Source organism: Antechinus flavipes, chromosome 5, assembly GCF_016432865.1.
Source record: "Antechinus flavipes isolate AdamAnt ecotype Samford, QLD, Australia chromosome 5, AdamAnt_v2, whole genome shotgun sequence".
NCBI classification, from domain to species: Eukaryota; Metazoa; Chordata; class Mammalia; order Dasyuromorphia; family Dasyuridae; genus Antechinus; species Antechinus flavipes.
In genome coordinates, this window is record NC_067402.1 from 293,349,667 (window position 1) to 293,369,816 (window position 20,150).

General features: G+C 54.8%; 1 long non-coding RNA gene across 2 annotated transcripts; it reads right to left on the minus strand.

Annotated features, from left to right (window-relative positions):
* Positions 1 to 18,030: 18,030 nt before the first annotated feature.
* Positions 18,031 to 19,927, minus strand: LOC127564902 (uncharacterized). 2 transcript variants are annotated; one of them, XR_007954387.1, is made up of 3 exons: positions 19,760 to 19,927; positions 19,457 to 19,575; positions 18,031 to 18,403 (listed from the first exon to the last, which is right to left on the minus strand). It is a non-coding gene; the product is annotated as an uncharacterized LOC127564902 (long non-coding RNA). The 2 variants fall into 2 exon arrangements; XR_007954386.1 differs by having other exon boundaries at positions 19,457 to 19,927.
* Positions 19,928 to 20,150: the final 223 nt, after the last annotated feature.

Here is a 20,150-nt window from a genome sequence, read left to right on the forward strand (position 1 = left end):
GGGCCAAGCCCCAGGGGCTGAAGATTGGAATCTTCCCCATGCAAAGTGTAGGCAAACTCTTGGCAGGAAGAAACTGGGTTTCCTCTTCCAGAGAAGAGGGGGAATTCCCCCTGCTCCATTCTTAGCCCTGGGCAGCCTTTCCCTGGGCCTCTTCCTGCACTGGGGCAGGCCTGGGAACATCAGCTGGCAGGGTGCCTGGCCCGGGTACCAAACTGGGGGTGGGGAGAGCAGCCGTCTGGGGGGGTTGGCTCCTCGGGTCGTGTGCTCCTTTCCAGCTCTCTCCCACCCCACCTTGGGCTTCGGCTTCCCGACTTCCTTCCTTCCTTCCAGGCTCTGAACTCTGCCTCCTCTGGGAAGCCCATCCTGATGCCTCCAGCTGTAAAGGATTAAAAAAAAAAAAAAACTTCTTTTAATTTATTTTTTCTAATAAATTTATTTATTTTTAATACATTGCTTTATGAATCATGTTGGGAGACAAAAATCAGAGCAAAAGGGAAGAACCATGGGAGAGAGAAAAAACCAACAGAAAAAGGGGGGGGGGACGACATAGCCTGTGTTGATTTATTTACATTCAATCTCCATAGTCTCCTTCCGGATGCAGATGCCATTTTCTGCCCAAAGCCTATCGGGATTGCCTTGGCTCACCGAAGCGCTGAGAAGAACCAGGTCTTTCACCGCTGATCGTCGCACCCTCTTGCTGCTACTGTATACAGCGTATTCCCGGTTCTGCTTCTTTCATCAGCATCAGTTGGTGGAAACTTCCCTGGTCTTTCCACAACCCGCTGGTTCATCCTTTTGTTGTCCTCACAGACCACTTGTTCAGCCATTCCCCAGTGGTCGGGCATCTACTCTGTGAAGGATTTCCAAAAGAGACTTCCCTGATCGGGGCCCGTGGGGCAGCCCCTGCTCCCCAGAGACGGCTGTCTCTTTTTGTCCCGGGATCTTCTTCAGGGAGGGCCCCTCACCTCCTTCTGCAGTCCCAGGGGGACCGCCCTGCAGGGAGGCAGACACTGGGATCACGAGTTATAAATGGGGAAAATAAGTCAGACAAAGAATAACCGAAAAACCCATAAAATCCCAGAGAATTTATGGCACAAGGGATGCAAATGATCCTTGGAAATGAGAAGTGGTGGCCTACTGGGCAGGATGCTGCATACACTGTCAGCTGCATTCGCCTGGAAAAAGGACTGCCTTATTCTCCTTTGTTGCAAGGGAAGCTCCTTATGGAGTGAGAGGGTCCTGGGGGTGGCTGTTGGAGGATCCCGGAGTGAGCGCTCAGAGATTAGATGGGGAATAGAATGAGACTAATCACTCAATCCGCTTCCTGGAAACACCGGCAGGGAAAGGGAGTCACATAATCAGTTTACACAACTTAATTCCTCTCCTTTAGGAAGTTAGCTCCCCAAAGGTATTGTATTCCAAGGGTTTAGCTCAGAGCTCTTGCACACAGTAAATGCTTAATCAATGCTGATTAAAGAGGATAGCTCTGAGAAATGAAGCATTAAGGACCTAAGAAACTGGGTTTAAGTCTTCTAGGAAGAAAGTCAAAGTGCAGGAGATGGAGTCTAGAGGGCAGTTGGCTAGATGATCTGGACCTCAGTTTTCTCATCTGTAAAATGGGACTACTCAGAAGTACCATGACTGGGTCTGTATCCCAAGGAAGTCGTAAAGGAGAGGAAAGGACTCACGTGTGCAAAAGTGTTTGTGGCAGCTTTTTTTGTGGTGGTAAATGAGTGGATGTCCATCAATAGGGGAATGGCGGAACAACTTGTAGGATATGAGGATAATGGAATATTATCCTTCTATTAAAAAAAATGATGAACAGTTGATTTTAGAAAAGCCTGGGAAGATTTACATGAACTGATGCTGAGGGAAACAAGCAGAACCAGGAATACACTGTACACAGTAACAGCGAGATTGTGCAATGATCCACTATAAAAGGCTCAGTCCTTCTCTGTGGTTCAGTGAGCCAAGGCAATCCCAATAGACTTTGGACAGAAAGTGTCATCTGCATCCAGAAAAATAACTATGGAGATTGAATATAAATCAACTCATGCTATATTCATTTCTTTTTTCTGCTTTATTGTTTAAATCTCCCCCATGGCTTTTCCCTTTTGCTCTGATTTTTTCTCTCTCAACATGATTCTAAAGCAATGTGTATTGAAAAGAAATGGGCCTCTGTCAATAAAAAGTTATTAAAAAAATAAATGTGATATTCTACAAAAAAAAAAAATGGGACTAACAGACGCTAGCTTTCCCGGGCTATTATGATGGTCAAATGAGAGGTGCTGTCTTGAAGCATCCTGCGGATATGAACTCCTGCTCAGCAGCATTTTCCCATTTATTCCCTGTGCAGCTTGCTGACAATCCCTTCTCTCTGGGTCTCAGTTTCTCTTTCTGTAAGATAAGGGATCTCTGGAGTGTTGCAGACCCCCTCCCTCCCATGATGACCAGGTTTAGGAGCGCCCGATTCTGGGTGGATGGGAGCTCTGCCTTCCTGGAAGTAGCTGTGGCCCAGGGCAGAGAGCCTGGCAGCTCAGTCCTGGGATAGGTGCCTGATGGGTCTGGCCTGGCTGAGGACACCCCAAGGCAGGGCAGGCTGGTCTTCCCAAGCAGGCTGCTCCCCTCCTTTCCCACCCCCCCTCGGGTTTCCCCCCTGCCCCTTGTCCCTCTCTGGGCTTTTTTCAGTTGCCTTCAGGACAAGCTCTGGATCCAAGGCTTGGAGGAATTGCCGGGAAGAAGCAGTATGGGTTGCCGAGGCAACACAGATCTTGCTGCAGATGGCCTGGGCTGGGCGGGGCTGGGCGCCTGAAGGAGGGAAGGGGAGATGGAGCAAGACCCCCCCTGGCAGCAAAGCTGCCGAGTCAGCAGCATCGTGTCCTTCCCTGCCCGATCCCTCCCCTCCCGGGTCCCCAGGGACCCCCCTCCTGTTGGCCGGCCTCTCCCCTCTGAGGAACCTGGGAATGAATGATCTGAGAATTGGTGACTCCCGGGATCCCTTCCTCCTCCTTCACTGAGGGGACCCCAGGGTGTGGATCCTCTCCCCAGACACCCCAGAAAACAAAAGGATCCCCCGGGGACAGGCGGAGGGAGCCCCAGACAAGGGCAGGTCTGCCCACCCTCACTCTCTGGACACTTCTCATTTCAGGGCACGGCCCCCAGGGGAAACATAATTATCCAGAGGAGGGCTGCTTCGGGCTGGAGAGAAGGAACTGGGAAAAGCCAGGGGGAAGGAGGAAGGAGAAACATCTTCCAGCCTTGGAAGTCTCTCAGGGGGAAGAGGGTTTGGCCTTGTCCAGCTTGGCCCCAAAGGGGAGAGCCAGAGCCGATGGTGGGGGAGCCTCTCCGGGCCCAGGGGCTTATTCCCTGGGAGCAGCTCCTCCCTCTGGAGCCTGTCCAGGGGATTGTGGCTCTGGGCAAAATGCACTCTAGGCTTGCTGCTCCCTGGCAGAGCCTACCTGCCGCCCCTGAACCCCTCACTGAGCCTCTTGCATCCCCCGGGCTCTGAAGCCAGCTGCCTCTAGGCCTCCCCCTTGACACCAGCCCCTGGCCTCCACCTCCGCTCTCTTGGGCATTTTCTAGGGCTAATTCACTCAAGAAAAAAGACTTTAGAGTCCCCCACAGCGAAGGCCATTGGACAGGGCTGTCGCCCACCCAGGGCTGTCTAAGAGATTCTCACAGGATGATCTGATCTTGACCTGACTCTCCTGCTCCCGGATCTGGGGCTGATAGCTGGAGGCTACGACCTGAGGGGAGGAAGGAGGAGCTGTGGCTGAAGCCCCCCTCGGTGTAGGGGAGCCTGTGACCTCTGGAGCAGCACCGTCCTCCTGCGGGTGAGCTCTCCCCCTCACGTTGTCAGTTCCGGGTCTGGGGCCACTTCCACCTCATCCCCGCCTCCTCCAGGCTCACCCTGACCCCCTCTCCGGTGGCCCGGCCTTTTCCTGTGCTTACCTCGGTCCTGCAGGACCCTCGTGGGTAGTGTCGAAGATGAGGTCCCCGACTACAAGAGCTTCCCACGTCCCCCTGATGCCATATTGTATCAAGCTAAAAGGACTGAGTCTGCTTTCTTAGTTTGGGTCCTGGCTCGGACGCTTGCCCCGGACCGTGAGCAGATAAGTGGCCCTCAGCGCTCCAGCCCTGAGCCCAGGTCTCCGCCCCTCTGGCTGGGAAATAAATCTTCCAAAATCCAGGAGAACTCGGCCATTGCTGGGAATGCTGGCTCCCTCTCAACGGAACCACTCCAGCCTCAGGGTGACTTCCGAGGCTGCCATTACTGTATCTGTAAAATGGGCCAGTAGACTTTGATGGCCATGGTTGGAGAGCTGGGGAAGCAGTCTCTGGGGCCAGCCAGTCCAACTCCACATGCTATGGGGGAGGCAGAGCGTGTGGCAGGGCTGGGATCCCCACTCAGGGACAAAGAACCTCCACCCCTGGATTTGAACCTTCTTTCCCCTGCCCGATGCTGGAGTCTGTGCCACAGTGTGAATTCTGGCTCTGGTGATGACATCAGGAAAGCCAGTGGGAGATTCACCCACTGGAAAATTCCACCCTGCGTGAGCTCCCCAGTCACAGGAGGCCCAAGACTTGGGGAGACCTGGCAGGGACCTCCATCCACTTGTATATCAGCCCAGGAAAAGAGCTGAAGGCAAGGGATAATTAACTTCTTCTTCCCCGCCCTCCTCCCCCATTTCTTAGCATCCCCTCCCTTCTCTTTTACTTGTTATTTATTTAATTAACTTATGGAATGAAACGAGCTTATATAGCATAATAAAAGACGATTATACATGAAACTATAAAATTCCGATGGACAACTTGCTAATCCTTTCAGATGCATCGCCAAATTTCCATGTAAACTTCTTTTATTTCTCCTTTCTATCTTCCCTCCATCCCTAGAGATGGCTACCAGTAGGTGTAAATAGGCGTGTACCCACACAAACACACACATATATGTAAAATTATTCCATACATACTTCTATTTATTGTCGCTTTTTTCTTGGATGCTGATAGAACCTCCTTCATATATCTTTTACAGTGAATTTGCGTGTTTAGAATAGACAAAACAACTTATTTGCTAAAATCATTCTTAAAACCATTGTTGTTGCTATATATAGTATTCTCTTTGTTTTGCTCATTTTGTTGTTCATTGGTTCACATAAGTCTTTCCGTTCTAACATCATTGGCTCATTGTTTCTTATAACGTGGTAATATTCCATCACAATCTCTCGTTCATCCGATTCCCAATTATTGGGCATCCCTGCATTCTCCAGTTCTTTCCCAACGGCTCCCTTCTCTTACCAAGAACCCCATCTCCCGCGGGCCCTCACCATCGGGGGCACAGTCCATTCAGGTCTGTCTGATGCATGTGGATGTCCCAGGGCTCTCAGTGACGAACTTATCCCTCCTCTGGAGGCGGAGGAGGATGGAGGGAGGAAGAGGGACCTGGCCAAGGTCATACGGCCTCCTCGGGCTGCCCGGCTGGGATACAGAGAGCCAAGACCCGGTCCTAGCAGGGGCCTCAGATGCCCACTCCATCGGGCTTTGCCTCCTGCTGAGTTCAGCCCAATAGATATCTGTTAAGTGTGGGCTGCCTTTGGGAGCGTTTGTCCAGCTCGCAGATTGCTTACACTCTGGGTCTGGGGAACAGAGAAGAGGGAGGGGCAAAGGGGGCCTGGGTATGTCTAACCAGCGGCTCCAGGCCCAACCTCAGGGAGCCCCCAGTTCTGGAAGGGCTCAAACATTTGATCCACGGCCTCCATGTGTAATCCATGAGTGGGGCAGACTCAATGGGGGCTCAATGAGGTCCTGGTGGTTCTTCGGAAGGAGGGCCCATGGCCGAGCTGGGCTTTAGGGGGTGCAGTGTCAGCCCTCACCAGCAGATACACAGCCGATGGCCATTTCTGTGCCTGGAGAAACTGAGAACTTCCTTGCGGGTGTCGCTGGGCAGACTTCCCAAACTCAGGATATTGGGGACCCTTGAAAGAGTAAAAGACCTTCTAAGGGGGGATGGGGCTGGTGGGACAGTGGGAGCCAAGGCCGTAAAGTGGGACCTATTGGGCTCCTAGAGAGGAAAGGACGGTGGCGGGTCTGGAAGCGCAGTGCGGGAAGGGGAGGACGCGGGATGGAGCGGCCCGCTTGGGGAGGCCATTGGCCAGAATCAGCCGAGGCGGCCGGCAGCGGGAAGGCCCCGGCAGACCGCCCCTCCCCCTCCCCCGCCAGCCCCGGCCCGGACCCTCCTCCACACGCGCTGCCGGGAGAAAAGCGCCAGTGTCCCCCGCGCGCCCCGCGGCTCCAGAGCGCGTCCGGGCTCCCGAGAGCCGCGGCCCGGCAGACCCCGAGGAGGGGCGAGGGCTCCGGACAAAAGCGGCAGTCAGCGCCGGCCAGGGCTGCTCCGCGTCCCCCAGCCGAGTTCACAAGCGCCGGGCGGGCTCGGCTGAACTGTGAGACAATTGTGCTTCTCCCCCGTGGGGAGCCGGTGGTTGAAATCTTGCAGACTCCTGGCACCAGCCCTGCCCGAGTTATTTTCCTAGGCCTTAAGAAAGCCACTGACTCCAGACTGGGGGGGATTGGGGGGAAGGGGGAAAGAGGCTGCGATTGACAGCCGCGCCCGGAGGCCCCCAAGGGCCCCTCCTCCGCTCCAGCCAATCTCAGAACTAGCGGGGCGTGGAGGGGGCTCCGCGGCAGGGCGCTGACAGCCACGGGGGCTGCCCCAGGGTGATGCAAATACCCCCAGAGCCCTCCCTCCGCGGGGTGGGGGGTGGGGGAGGGACCCGGCAGAACCGCCCCCAGCTCCAAGCACAGCCCGGCTCCCCTCGCTGTCCGGACTGGTCTAGTCCCTAGCAAAAATCACGCAAAATTTGGAGTCGGGAGTCCGGGGTTCCAGTCTGCTTACTGCCAGTAATCTGGGGCCGAGCCTTTCAGAGACGCCTTCAAGTTCCCGGGCCGCTGAGCCACAAGCCGATTTACAGATGTGCCGCCTCCCCAAATTCTGCCTTTCAGTTCTTTCAAGGGGGGAAGGGCTGCCTCGGCTTGCCCTCAGGGGGGTTCCCAGCCTGGGGGTGGGGCCCAGAGGGGAGGATGAAGGAGGGGGCCTTGGGGGTGTCCGGGAGAAGCAGCGGCCAGGAATGGGGGCCCTGCCTCAGCCAGCCTCGCAGAGCTCCCCCAGGGACCTCCCAGTCTCCTTTGGGAGGTTTTCCTTACATCAAATTGAAATTTCCTCAGTTGTAACTTCTGCCTGCTGCTTAGTAAAAGCCTGGGCGTTTATTGAGTGCTCAGGATTGGGGGTGGGGGGGAGGATGCGGACTGTACACAAAGGAGGCCGCTGCCCTCAGGGAGCTTCCTAAGGAGGCAAGGGTAGGAGGGGTCCCAACAGTGGGAGGGAGGCAGCGCCGGCTTGCCAGGGGTGCCCGTATCTCGCCAGCTTGGAGAGGCAGCCCGGGAAAGCAGCCATCGGGGAGCAAAGGCCAGAATCTGTGTCCCAGACGATCCCTGCCTATGAACTGAGAGATGGAAGGATGCTGGGACCCTCCTCCCAAACAGAAAAGCCACAGGGAAGACTTTTAAGGCTGCTGAGTGTCCCAGAGACAAGGAGAGCTGCCATCTGGGGCAGGGGGACAGAGGGCATCATGGGCATGGATGTGAGGGGAGAGCCAGGGCAGGCTGAGAGCGGCATCCGTGTCATCACCATTGCCAGTGACAGCCCTCTGAGGCCCGGGGTGGGGGGAGATGCCCTCCCAGCGCCTTCTCTTCTCCAGTCTGAGCTTGCCCACTTTCTTTAGGAAATCCTGCCTCTCAATGCCCTCCCATTTGCCAGTGTCCTGCCACCCCGGGCACACGATACTTTAGATGTGGCCAAGCAGGCCAGGAAATATCAGTACAGACCTACGTATTGCCCACCTTGGTGGGCCGGGTCTTCTCCCACTTTTCCCCAACTGTATTCCTCCTCATGGGAGGAAGGATTATCCTTCCATCTCTTTCAGGAAGCCCTCCTGGACTTCTCAGGCCATCAGCCTTCACCTTGGATTTCCTTCAGTTGCTCCCTTGCCCATCTCCCCTATGTTTTAGCTCCTTATGCAGAGGTAAGTTCCCCTGGGAGCCTGGGGGCCCGGCTCCCACAGTGATGCAGGCTTCTGGTGGGTGTTTAATCGATGCTGACTGAATAAAGGGCCTGGAGCAGGGCCTGCCTGGGGATCCTAGGTCATACCTGGGAGAGGGTTTCCCTACGATGGTCCTGCTTTTCCAGTGAGCAGGGCTGGGGTCCAAGCCGGTTAGCCTCCCACCCCAGCGGGGAGAGAACAAGAGGGGACGCTCTACAGGGGCCCAGGGCAAGCAGAGCTCCCAGGGACCATCCCGGCCACACCGGGTGCTCGCAGGGACAAACGGGCTTGCTCAGAATCTCGGGCACCAGCCCAAGAGCTGACAGCCAGCCCACCGGGGCTTGGGCCCAGAGGCACTTACATAATTCCCATCCCATGCACTGTGGCCTTGCTGGAACCAAGGGCTCCCCCTCCCCCTCCCATCCCAAGCTGGCTCCTTCCCCCGGAGGGATTCACCACAAGCCCAGGGCCCAGGGTCAGTCTGGCTCCCAAACGGGTCGGGCACTAGGGGTGTGCATCAAGGCCCCTTAGAGTATCAAGAGAGAAACCCTGGCCAAGCCCAGAACAGAGGCCCTCTGTATGTGCACACACATGCACACACACAGGCACACACCCTCCCCGGTGTATTCCCTGAGAACCATTGGCTTGGAGGGTATTTGAACAAAATATTGTTTTATGTGACTAAAGAAACTCTAACTTCTGGCAGCAGTTAAATAAATATCTCCTCTGTGAAACCTGCCTGTGTAACCAGCTCTGTTCCCAGCTTCCTGAATATTCATAGTCATCAGAGTCTCTATCCCAGAATCCAAGCTTGGGGCAAGCCCTGTTCTGTCTTACTTTCTGCGTGTTCCCTGGGCACGACTCGCTCTCCATAGCCCTCATCCCCCGCCCGGATCGAGAGCTGCTGCTGGACACTCTCTCTTAGCCCAGCATGGTCCAGGAACACGATGGAGGGAAGGGAGAACAAGATCTGATCAGTGACTGTTGAGGTTGGCTATTCAGCCTTGACCTCCCCGGTGACCACCAAAAAAACCCACCAGCGTGAGTTGGAAGAAGTTGTAGACCCTGTCCACTCTGTGGACAAGGGCACTGAACCGTCCAGAGCAGGGTGACCGCCCGAGGTCAGGCGGCCACTCTGGGTCAGAACTGGGTTTGCCACCCAGCTTGCCTCCAAGGCCAGAAACTCTTTTAGCCACAACAGCCACTGCTCGGCCTAGAGGTGGCTGGTTTGGGCCTTTCACACAGTCTTCCTTTGTATGGGTAACCTCTGGCCCCAAAAACGAGGCACCAGGTTGACTCCAGCAGGGATCTTTCTGTAGTCTCTTACGATAAAGTTGTGGCCAATGGCCCATCCGGAGTGTCCCCTGAGAACCTCAGTACCTTCCCTCCCCCCTATGCTAGATTGCAGCCAGACAGGAAATATCTGCAGCAGTTCCAGGGAAGGGCCCAGAATTGAGCTTATATCCCAAAGAGCCCTCAGTTTCCATGTAAGCACTCAGAATGGTGAAACATAAATTATAGGATAGATTTTATTTCATCCCTCTTCCCCATCCCTAAAAAGACAGGCACCCAAACTTATAAATAGTCAAAATAGCTCCCCTTCCTTTTTCTAAATCTCACCCATAATGGGTTTTTGCCCTTGTGTGTGTGTGTGGGGGGGAGTATTGAGGGCTCAGGACATAGAAAACGTGACTGAGTGACTGATTAGAAGGGAAAGCAAACTGTATATAATGAAGATTTGGGGTCTTGTATTCAATCCTCTTTCTCCATTTTACATGGAAATGCTCATTTTATTTGGTGTTTTTTAAGTTCAGAATAAAAATGAATCATTTCTTTTAAAAAGGAGAGGCAGAAAGAGATAGAAAACAGGAGAAAGAGGAAAGCTCAAAGCAGAGAGTTGTTAAGACAAGTTAGTGAGACAAGGTACGCAAGACAAGTTAGTAAGACAAAGTGGGAAGAAGATAAGGGAAAAATAGATCCTTGAATTAAGGAATGGAGAAGAAGTGCTTACTCTAAAGGAGGGAGCTAAGTCCTCTAGGAGGAGAAAGCTGCTGGTTCTCCAAGCAAGAGTGCTGTAGTAGATGCTTGATAAATATTTAGTGATAACTGACTAGATCCTACAGTATTATTAAATGAGATCTCATCCAGGAAGAGTCAGAGAAAGAAAAGATGGATAGTGTGTGACTAGCTGTGGGACTATATACTCATTGTTTAACCTGTCTGAGCCTCTGTTTTCTCATCTGTAAGATGGAAACATTTACACAAAGATTAGATGAGATGATATATGTAAAATGCGTTTATTATTATTATTATTTGATTCTTTCCATTTTTATATTTGATGGAACTCAGACAGAAATGGTCTTGGGATAAGTCCTGATATTATTCATCTATGAGTCTACCTACTTTCAGACCTTCTATTATTTTGTTCTATTAGTGTGTGTAGCATTCTGTGAACCTGCCCAGGTGGTCAAAACAATTGCTTTTTATAATCAGATGAAAGGGTCCGGATGTAAATACATCTTCAAAAGACTCAATGAAATCATCTTTGGGACAGCTCCAATGGTGGATGGAACAGTAAGGCGATCTATATACTTGCTCTAGGTGCCAGCTGGCTTTGGTTTGGATAGCAAATTCCAAAGGGGTTGAAGAAAAGGTTGGTGGACCCCAGAGAGTGTCGGGACACTCTAAACAACAAAATTCTGAAGACAAAAACAGAAAATCCCAGTCACGGAGGAGAGAAGTTGCCCAGAGAGAAGATGGAAAGTAGGTGCATGGGGAGCTGACCAATTTGGGATTTTTAGAAACTATGTATGGATGATGGAAGCAAAGAGCAGGTGAGAAAAGAAGGGTGACGTATTAAGGGCAGGCACTGTAAGACTATCGTCAGCAGCCTGGAAACGAAAGTTAGTGAAGAAGGAGGGCAGGAACAAAGGGATCTTTGGGGTTATAGTGGGGAAAATAGGAAGATCAAAGGTGATAATGAGGAGGGTGAGAGAGTGATAACAGATGACAACCACAGTCGAGCAGCTCAGTTTCGTTTTCCTTTTGTTCTCCTTGCCAAAAAGAATGACCCATAGCCTGGAATGATAAATTGGAAATTATCTGAAATTAACTGAAAGATAAAGGAGTAAGAGAGCTCCTTGCTGTCCTTGATGAGTTGAAGTTGCCAAGGCCAGATAAATGATGTCCCCAGAACTGAAAAACCCAGTAGATAGAACCATCAGACCCGTGTCACAGCTCATTGTTGAAAGTTTATGGTGAATGAGAGATACTGCTGGCCTGAAGAAGGGCAAAAGACCCCCACTTCCAAAAACGAAAGCTTGATTTCCGCTCCTGGTCACAATCCACTCTAGAATGTATTGTTGAAAAAGAGTGGATAGAGAATATTTAGAAAAAGAAGCGGGAATCACCTAGAGCCAGTGTGACTTCATCCAGAATGAGTCTTGCCAAAAACTGTCTTCCTTTTGGGACAGAGTGACTCTTGGGTTCTGGCTGGGCTCTAGGATGCCCAAGGGGTATGGATCTGTGATTCTGTGGATCTGGTGACTGGTTAGTAAGGGGCAGGAGAGGATGAAGAGATGGCTAAGGTGTCATTAAGAGAAATTGGTAAGTTAGAAGGGAGTGGGTTTGCAGAGGAGGGTTTGATCTCCTACCTGAAAATGGGAAATCCTGGAAAGAAAGAGCATGGGATTATGTGGATCAGAGGGCCTGGGTTCAAATCTCAGCTTCACCCATCCTTCTCTGTGTGGGCTCTCTCAAGAGGCAAACGTTTTCCTTGTCTCTACTATGCAGGGCTTGGGCTAGACCCTCCAGCTCTACTCCAGGAGTCTTTGATCCCTGTAACCATTTTCCTGCTCGCCTCTCTAGAGCCATAGTGCTTCTCTTAGCTGAGAAAAGAGATCCTCAAGCAAATTCATCAATTTCCTAAGCCTCAGTTTCCCCATCTATAAAGTGAGAGGGTTGGATGCCAGGGGCCCGGAAAGGCTAAGATTCCTTCTAGCATTCAGTCTTGGTTGCTTCTCCTCCCACCCTCATGCTGTCTCCTGAAGCCATCCTTACCCCGGGGCTTATGTCCTGAGGACCCCATCTGCCAGAGAGGGACCCCCAGCTGCAGACCTCTAGGCACAGCTGGACAATCTCTCCCCAAATATCCTCGTTCCCCCAGTGGCCCCTCCTTACTCAATCCCAGGGGCACCTCCCATCCTGCCGGGAATCAGGCTCTTTCTGGGAAAGTCCATAAAACGTGGTACTTTAGACTCTCCAAAGTACTTTTACTGTACAATCACCCGCCATCTGGGCAGCACACACCCCAGGAATGGGGGACAGGAAGGCTCAGAGTGGGTACAGGGCAACGAGCCAAGAGCCGGCCTCCACTCGGAGACCTGCGGCCAGCTTGAGGTGCGACTGCACCTCTCCGCCTTACCTTGCCTCTCCAAGTTTGCTTTGCTGCAGGACTTTGGATAAGTCACCTTGCCACTGATTCCCTTCTCAGTAAATGAGGGGATCGCATTAGTATCTCTGTTTTTTCCCGCTTTCTTTGCTTCTCCAAGTTTGCTTTGCTGCATGACTGTGGATAAGTCCCTTTGCCTTTCCTCCTTTGTAAATGAGGGAATTGCATTAGTGTCTCTGTTTTTTTCCCAGCTTTCTTTGCTTCTCCAAGTTTGCTTTGCTGCATGACTGTGGATAAGTCGCCTTGCCACTGATTTCCTCCTCAGTAAATGAGGGGATCGCATTAGTGTCTCGGGGTTTTTCCAGCTCTTACTGTATATAAACCTCCAATTCCTAAACCACAGCCTCACCTCCCAGGTTGCCTTAGGGATCGGATGAGATCAGGGGCCATGGATCAGGAAGGTGTCCCTGAAGCCAGTTAGCCCAACTTCTTCATTTAATAAGTGGGGAAACAGGTCATGGTTTAGGGTTCGTGACTTGCCGGGGTCCCACAGGGAGGAAGCGTGAGGGTGGGATTGGACCCACAGCCAGCGTGATCGTGGGTTCGACATGCACCGGGAGACGGCTCCTGAGCTATCCCACCCGTCCCCCCCTCCCCCCCGCCGCCATCCCCACGGTCACTGGCCCAGTTTGGCCCTCCATCACCTCTCCCCTAGACGATTGCAGCAACAGCCTCCGACACTCCTCCCCGCCTTAGGTCTCCTTTCTGGAAGCCAGCCTCTGCACAGCTGCCAAAGGAGCCTTGTGAAGGCAGAGGTCCAACTGTGCCGTTCGGGGTCTGGGGGGCCCCTCCGGCCCAATCTGCTCACTTTACAGATGAGGGGACTGAGTCCCGGAGAGGCTGGGGGTCTCAGGGTAGGAAGCGTGGCCTGGAGGGTGATCTGGGAGGGCCCAGAGCTCTCCCTGGGTTAGCCCACGCTGCTTGCCACTCACGTCGGCCTCGTCCCTCCCTGCCAAGGCCGCGGGCCCGTGCCGGGCCAGATATTCTTACTCCTGCCTCCTGCTCTCATCATTACCCCGGCCTCTGGGCCTGCCAGTGTCTGCCGCTGGATCGTAAGCTGCTAGTGGGCAGGATGTGCCCCCCGGGGCTGCCTACAGCTTGTGGGGCCCTCCTAAGTCGGGGAGCCCTCCCCGGTCGTCCGCACAAACCGCTCCTGCCAGGGATGAGTCTCATTCATAAAATGAGCGAGTTCTGCAAGGGCAAGGCTTGGGTCGCTCCCTGGGACAGCAGCAGGCGGCTGTCCGGGCAGGGGCGAACACTGGAGACTTAAAAGAGGGGGCGAGCGAGGGCATGGGGCCTAAGGAGGCAGTCCGGGCCTTGGGTGAGATGCGGCCGCCTGGGGAGCGGGCCGGGGTCCTCAGCCGGGGGGACCCCACAGGCCCCTTGGAAGGGGGATCGGGCCACGGCCCGGCCAGCCCTCTTGGGGCTCACTCTCCCCCAGTGGGGCTGTCTGCAGCGCCCATGGGCAGGGTCCTCCCGCTCCCTGCTGCCTGTCGGCGTGCTGGGAGCCCCCTGAGCCTCTTCCACCCTGGCCCTGGCCCACCCGTTTCTACCCTGGACCCAGGACCACCCCAGACTCCCAGAGGGAGGGCACGAGGGGGACGTTGAGGAGCAGGGCTGGGGTGCAGCAACCTCCCCCTGAGGCGTCCGGGCCCAGCTCTGCCCCATGTTGGGGTCCGTGGAGCAGCCCTGGGGAGGAGGGGCAGCAGGCAGAGGAGGGGCAGACCTGGAACCTGCCCTGGGGAAGTAGTCTTCCATACAGACAACATCTAAAATAATAATAATAACAACTGACCTCAGCACACGGGGGTGAGTGGGAGAGGGATCCCGGGGCTTCCATTGGACAAGGGGGTAACGGAACCCGCAGGGACCCCGATCCCCGAGTTCTCTGTCACCCCCGGGCCTGGCTGTGTGGCCCGGAGAAGGGGCCGGCCCTCTCGGGGATGGGGGTCCCGTGTCCCGAGGGCCGGAGGGAGGAGGACTCAGCCTCTGCAGTTTCATTTTCAGGGAAGAAACTCTACCCACTTGTCATTATTGTTCCCAACCGCCTGCTGAACTTTGGTCCCCGAACCTGTGCGTTTCACAATGTTCCCGGCCGCCCTCCGTGGGTGGGGAGCATGTGGGCGCGAGAACTCTGCTCTGGGGGCAAAGGTGAGTCCCCAGCCGAGGCATGGGGCCCGAATGATGGGGCAGCAGGGGGACACTGGGCCCACAGCCCCTTCTTAGGGCGCCTCGGTCCGGCCTCCCGGGCCCCGGCCTCCTGTCCCGCGGAGGCTGAGCCCACGGCCCTGGAGCCGCCCTGTTTGGGCCGCGGTGGCCCCGACCTTGTTTATGCTCCCTTCTCCCCTCGCCCAGGCTGGGCCGCTCTCCAGCAGGTGACCCCTTGTCTCCCCTCCCCGGCTCTCATCCCCCTGCCCCGGAGCAGACTCCAGGGACCCAAGCCGAGGGGCAAGCCTGGCCGGGCAAGCCAGGAGCAGAGGCTCAGGAGTCCTGGCGATGGGGCCCGGGCCTTGGACCCCGGTGGGACGGGCCCTCCCCAGTGCAGCCCCCTCCCGAGGGCCTCGGGTCCCTCTCTGTGCACTCAGGCAGAGGAGGCCCCCTCCCGGTCTGAGCCCCGAGGCGCCGGGTGGATGGCAGGCACACTGAGGGGCGTCAGCAGCTGGCTGCCCACTGGCCGTCCCGCCCCTGACCGGCCCCAGGCTGTCCTGCCGTGGTCCCGGAGAAAGGGCAGGCTCTGGCGGGCCTCCAGGCCTGAGATTGTGAGCAGCTGACGTTTGGCCCGCTCCATTCAGGAGCCGCTGGGCAGGGCCCAGGAATCTCCACGGTGAGTGCGGAGGACAGAGACCGGCCTTTCGATGAGGGCTGGGTCAGCCGGGGACAGGCTTCTGCCACAGGCCCGAAGCTTCCCAGGCTCCTCCGCCAACAAAGGGAGGAACCGCCTCCTCTGCCAGGCCGGAGCCGCACCTGGGCTTGGGAGGCTCCCCTTGGGTCAGTGGGGATGCCCTGCAGTGGCCCTGGGGGGACCACGGCCTCCGCCGCCCGGGACTTCCTCCTCCGGGGGCTCTCCCAGCGAAGAATGGCCGAGAGCCCGGCGCCGAGCTGCCGAGGGGACCGCGGACACACGGCGCTCTCGCCCAGGGCTCATCCCTCTCCGCGGGGCCCCTTCCCCAGGAGGAGCTCCCTGCCTCTCAGGGACCCCCCTTCCATCTCATCAAAGGCCATAGGGGCAGATTTAAGACCGGAGGGCCTCGGAGGCTACCCAGAAAGGAGAGCAGCTCCCTCCCTCTGGGGCCCATAGAACGGGCCCTCTTCTGGCCGACAGCCCCCTCCTCTCCCTGAGGACCTTGCTTGTAAATCCCCAGCTCTGTGAACAGACTCCCCTACATAGGGGCCTTCCCCCCGCCCCGAGGGCCCTCAGACACCCAGCGGGACTCCCAGCACCTGGTACCACTCCTGGCAAGCAGTAGGTGCTTAATAAATGCTGATTGAACAGTTAATGTGTTGTATCCTCCAATTAAAGCAGGGGCTTTCCGGCTTTTCCTGCCCTATCCTCAGGGCCTAGCTCAGGGCTTAGCACATGGTAAAAACTTAACAAATACCTTCTCATTCAGCCGCCTTACTTTCTGAATGGTGTCCAGCTGTTCCGTGATCTTTCCCAGATGTGGGACCCACAGCCAAGCGCTGCACTGGCAGGTCCCTGCTCAGACGGGGATGTATCCGGGGCAAATCATCCCCCATTTCTGGCCCTCGAGTTTTCCCTCGGCACAAGGGGAGGCTCGGAGGCTCACGGGATAGAAGGCTGAACGTGAAGCGTTCTAGCTTCTCACCTCCTGGGAGGGTGGGGATTCCCGAGGCTCAGAGCCGTGAGGGCCCCAGAGGGCCACGTGCAGCCCTACCCGCAGGCCCCTGGGAAATGGTCGCTCGGCCTCTGCGCCAAGCCCCCGGCTACCTGTGATAACTGACCGCAGGGTGAGTGGGAGAGGAGAGAGCCCGGGCTTCCGTCTGACAAGGAGGGAAACGAGCCCCAGAGCCGGAGGGACCATTGGGCCTTTATCTTTCTGCCTTAGGTTTGGACGGACGGGCCCTAGAATGGCCGGGAATCACGTCCTGGTCTGTCCTGGCTCCCTAAGCAGGGCCCGTGCGGGCTCCATGTTCTGCCTGCTGGCCCCTCCATGTCTCTGTCCCCCTCCAAGGTCCCGGTGGTCTCCTGAGCTCGCCGTGGTCCGGATCTCCGAGCCCACTCCCCTGCCTGCCCCTCCTCCTTCCCCTGACAAGCCCAAAGGCAGAGAGACGGCGATGTCCGCCCAGGAGCCGAACGACCCGCACCGCGTTTGGGGGACCACAAGGGCCAGGCAGGCGTGGGCCCAGGGCCGGCGGTGGGCCAGCCTCGGGCCCGGAAGGCCTGTGATTACGGCCGATAGTCCCGGACCGGGCTCTTCGGGAAATGCCGGCTGCAGGGGGGGTGCTGATGGAGAGAGGCTGCTCACCAGGACGTCCCTGTGTCAGTGGGATACAGCGGGATACAGGGCGAAGCTGGGATGGGAAGCACAGGCCTGACCCCCCCGGGGCTCCCCCAGCATCTCCCCCAGCGCTTTGTTCAGTGGTTGGGGTCTGACGCCAACAACAAGGACTTCGGGCTGGAGCCTTGTCAGTGTCTGCTCCCAGCACCGGGCGGCTGGAGTCCAGACCCTCCTGCTCCTTCAGAAGGGTGGGCACTCCTACAGCCTGACCTGAGCGCTGTACAGCCATCGTCCCACAACCGTTACTGCTGCGACTCCTACTACTGCCAACCAGCAGGATCACGACTACTGTGTGATTCTACTACAACCACTGTGACTGCCACCAGTACGCCCACCACCGGAACTAGTGCTACTACTACTGCTATCTACTATCTACTATTACTATTGCTAGTATTATTACTACTATTACTAGCATTACTACTACTACTACTTACTATTACTATTGCTAGTATTACAACTATACTATCTACTATTACTACTACCTACTATTACTATTGCTAGTATTGCTACTACTACTACCTACTATTACTATGACTAGTATTACTACTACTACTACCTACTATTACTATTGCTAGTATTACAACTACTACTATCTACCTAGTATTACTATTACTATTGCTAGTATTACTATTACTACTACTTACTATTACTATTACTAGTATTACTACTACTACCTACTATTACTATTGCTAGTATTACTACTACTACTACTACCTACTATTACTATTACTACTACTTACTATTACTAATATTACTACTACTACCTACTATTACTGTTATTACTACTTACTATTACTAATATTACTACTGCTACTACCTACTATTACTATTACTAGTATTACTACGTATGGTGTTTTTCTTCTTTAAAATATAATGGTTCTCTCTGTGAGCAGGTTTCTTGGGGAGGTTTTCTGGAGGCAGCCTTAGTTTCAGTTAAAAGTAATAATCACCTCAAAATGCAGCCAGCTGATTAAAATCCAAATGTTTATTTTCTCCTTCCAAAATAGCCCGGTTAGTTTTCTTAGTGGCCTATCTCTCTGCTTGGTTCCAAGAGCTCTTGCAGCTTTGTCCTTTGCTTCTGCCTCTGCTTCCTTCAGCCTCCAGCCAGCACGAAGGTGGAAGATGGAATGAATCGGACTTGCCTCCAAGAGAGGGCTTCTGGCTAAACTCACTTGACGTTCCCCTCTCAATCTTTTTGGCTGAACGCACTCTGGCTGGCTCACTGAAGCTCTATTTATGTTCCCTCTCTGAGAGTGGGATTGTGGGATCCGAGAGTGGGATTATGGGCTTCCTCCCAGAGTCCTCTCTGGCCCTAAGAGCTTCTTGCTTGTATGAGCTCTCTAAAGGTGTGAACACAAGCATTGTTTCTATCAGTTCTACTTAGTACCTTGTTTCTTCTGGCCCATAACATCTCCTTGTAAGATCAGATCAATCATACTGAACCACACTAAATTAGATACTTATTGTCTCTATCAATTCTAATGACTCTACATTTGTAAGGGTTCCAACGACTACCACCACCACCACCACCATGACCTTCCATTTCTGGAGGACTTTGAAATCTGTAAATCATTTGATGCACCTGCTCTCATTTTAGACTTGCAAGAGTCCTACTGTCGTCTTCATTCTAGAGCTGAGGAGCCTGGGGTCAGAGAGGCAGTTTGTCCAAAGCTGGACAATTCTGAAGCTCTGGAGGGAGATGTGAGCCCCCATGCCCCAGACTCCGAGCCCAACCTTTGCTGACCCACTGCCTCTGGCCACAGGTGGACGCTGCCGGAGGTCCCTGATTTGGGGAGTCCACCCCGTTCAGGACTGGCTCCCAAGGCAGTTCCTCGTCCCCTTGGGGCTCTGAGGCTTGGGCAAATTCTCTCGTGGAGATCTGGGAAAAGCTCGGCCCTCCTCCCCATTCCAGCACTGACCTCTTGGCCACTATTCCCCCAGCCCCAAAGCTGCGGGCTCAAGAATGTGCCCTTTGTCCTAATGGAACGCTGTTGTGACCAGAGAAGTAGCTTCACTATCTCTGGAATTCTAGCTCTGGCCCTGGCTGGAACCGGGACCCTGAGGCTTCTCTGCCTTGGCTCCCATTCCCGAATCCCAGTCACCCCAGGGACCTCATCCCGGTGCTTGTGCTAAGACCCCGGTGCAAGTTGGTCCCGGGGAGGGGGAAGGCACCTCACGGCCCACCTGATCCAGCCTAGACAGCCCATCCTCCAGGGTCTCCCCTGCCCTGGCAAAGGTCAAGCAGGAGAAGTCTGTACGTTGAGTGGTTCTGCAGCCCCAGGCCTCCCGAATGATGACCACAATCCCCAGGAACTAGTCGCCATCTAAAGAGTAAAATGTCCATGGAGAAGAATGGAGAGAGAAGACCAGAGAGAACCACCACTCGGACTTACCAGCCACGCCCGGCAGTCCTACGTGGCCCCGGGGGCGTCCTACATGGCCCGGGCCGTGTTCTTTATGTCTCAGGGCCTCAGAACTGCCAGTTTGGCAGAAACTTGGACACGTGGGAAGCCTAATAAGAGACGAGAGTGGGGTGAGCTGAAGTCCCTTAGAAGCCATCAGGTCCCTCTTCCTCATTGTGCAGATGGGGAAACTGAGGGCCAGAAAAAGAATGGATCCGCCCACACTCATGAAGTTATGTGCTGGTTACGGACCCTGGGCCTCCCAGAAAATAAAGGGCAGACTGAGATTCTAACCCAGGTCTCGGGACCATCCACCACTGCCTCGAGGAAGAGCAGGAGGTGTCTGGGGAAGGGGTGGGGTGAGGAGGTAGGTAAAGGAGCTCTCCACAAAGTCCCAGGCCCATTGGGGTGACTTGTAAGGGGGGTCCCGGGGGGACCTCTGAGAGACTTCTCCACATCTGCTCTCCCTCAACCCCTCCCCTCTCTGGGCTGTCCTTTGTCCTTTGTATGGAACACATAGTCCCAGGCTGGGTATCCCCCATAATAATTAACAGGCCCGGGAGCACATACTTGGGATGCTTGATGCACGCCCGGTGCGAGCCTGGGTAAAAGGCCACAACTGAACTGGCTTGGCAGCCAGCTACCCGGAGCACTGTCCTAGGCACCCTGTGCCTGGCTGACTCGA